Source organism: Empidonax traillii, unplaced genomic scaffold, assembly GCF_003031625.1.
Source record: "Empidonax traillii isolate 1590-97213 ecotype Southwest subspecies unplaced genomic scaffold, ASM303162v1 scaffold565:size409173, whole genome shotgun sequence".
NCBI classification, from domain to species: domain Eukaryota; kingdom Metazoa; phylum Chordata; class Aves; order Passeriformes; family Tyrannidae; genus Empidonax; species Empidonax traillii.
Genome location: NW_020955758.1, coordinates 307,681 through 309,765, shown reverse-complemented (window position 1 = coordinate 309,765; position 2,085 = coordinate 307,681).

The window sequence follows — 2,085 nt, the reverse complement described above, 5'->3', positions numbered from 1 at the left end:
CCCCCTTTCCTGCAGCAGACCTGGAATTGGCTATTAACTAAGAAACCCCATGCTCCTGTGCCCAGCAAACCCATTTCTGCAGGGAAGTCAGAGGGACAACCGTTGCCTCGATGTGGGAGCTCTGGATGAGCCTGTGCCAGAGTGGGGGGCCGGCCCAGCCGCCTGGAGGGGCCAGAAGGTCAGCACCAGAGGCCCCCAGGCACCAGAATCCCTCCTCCAACTCATCCCAGCAGCTCATGCTGATGCTTTCCCTGTTTATTTTTGAAGCATCTCTGGATACTGAAAGCCCCGGTTCTAGCCCAGTCCAAGCCCAGTGCTGCTGTTCCTTGCAGGATGAGGCAGATCCAGCAGTCTGGCTACAGCTGTTCCCTCCCACGCTGAGCATCACCCACACTCAGGCTGCTGGACACAGCAGCTATGTGCGAGGCAGCCTCAGTATGGGGATCTGCACCTTGGTAGGTTCCCTCCCTGCTCCGGGTGATCCAGCAGCAAACCCACCTGCTCCACCAAGGCCTGAGCTGGTGTCACACCTGGTGGCCCTGGTCCTCTGCAGGACCTGCAGCCCAGGAGGGGACTGCCCTGTGCCATCATCATCCTGGCCCTGAGGGGAGCATCACATCGAAGCCAGGGAGGTCCCAGTTCAGGCTGGGGCAGGGTCAGACCCCGCAGGGCTCTTCCCCCTCCTCGGGGCCGCAGATGGCACCATGCACAGCAGCAGCAGCAGACCATCCTTTGCCACGGGGTGGGCCAAATTTGGGGATGGAAGAGGTGTCGGGGGGTACCCCCTCCCTGCAGAGAGGCAAACAGCAGGACAGTGCTCTGCAGCACCTGCTGAGCCTGAACCAGCACTGCTCTGACAGGCATCAAGCCCCCCAGGACCCTTCCCAGCCAGGGTATTCTAAGCATCCCGGGGCTAGAGCTGGGGAGGTGGGCTGGGTACCCGGGCAGCCCGTAGTGCCCAGCTGAGCACTGTCCCGGGGCTGGGGAGGAGGAAAGCAGAGCCCTGGGCCAGGGCAGGCGACGGAGGGCCCCTGCAAGAGGGACAGGGACAGTGGTAAGGCAGGGATCTCCTTGCCTCAGTCCCCGGGGTCTGCAGGGGGCCCGGAGAGGGCTGTGGGCAGGTGGAGGGGCTGGCGGGGGGCTGTGCCTGCCCCACGTCAGCCCTGCCTCCCGCTGCTCAGGGCGTTTCACCTTTTACTAAAACAAACACGACACCCCCCCGCCCCCCCGCGACATCCCCGGGGGCGAAGGTTTCCCATGGCAGAGGGACGCCGGCTCCGAGCTGGGGCCACCAGCTCCGCGAGGGGCTCTCGGCGTCACGGCACGGAAATGCTCTTCGCTTCCTTTCCTTTTTTTTTTTTTTTTTTTTTTTTTTTTTTTTTTTTTTCCCAAGCAACACGACCGCGGCCCCATCGCAGGCCAGGGCTCTGACCCGCCCCGGGTGCTGCGGGGGCCGGAGACACCCGGGCAAGGTCGCCGGCGAAGCCGTGGCACAGCCAGCCCCCAGCCCCACGTCAGCCCTCACTCCCCTCCCAGCCCAGGAAGGGCCGGCATCCGGAGCCCTACGGGTTTTCGGGTGGGAATTGTGGAGTCACACGGTGCCCATCGCCAGCTGGAGGGGTGCCTGTGCCCCAGCCCCACAGGACGACCCCCACTTTCCCGGTCTGACCCTGCTGCAGGGCAGAAGGGCAGCCCCGGGGCGCGGGGCGGGCTGCGGTGCCAAGGTGGGAGGAGGCGTCCCTGGCACGAGGGACATGTTTCCTGGGATCAGCAGCAGCTCCAGCTCCAGCGCTGGGATTGGGAGTGTTTCTACAACTGGCGCGAGCACAGCCCACGTGGGAAGTGGGGGGAGAGGCCTGGAGGGATCCCTGCGCAGTCCATCAGGCTCTGGCACATCCCTCTGCCTGTGCTGGATGCACCAAGCAAGCACTGAGCACCTCCCTGCCACACTCCCAGGAGTGGCTGGGCAGGGAGCACGGGCTCAGTGGCAGCAAGAGGCAGAGGAGGGCAGCAAGAGGGTCACGGGCTGCCTGGGGGACAGCCAGCTCCCAGCACATGCAGAGTACCAGCACCACCTCACTGAGT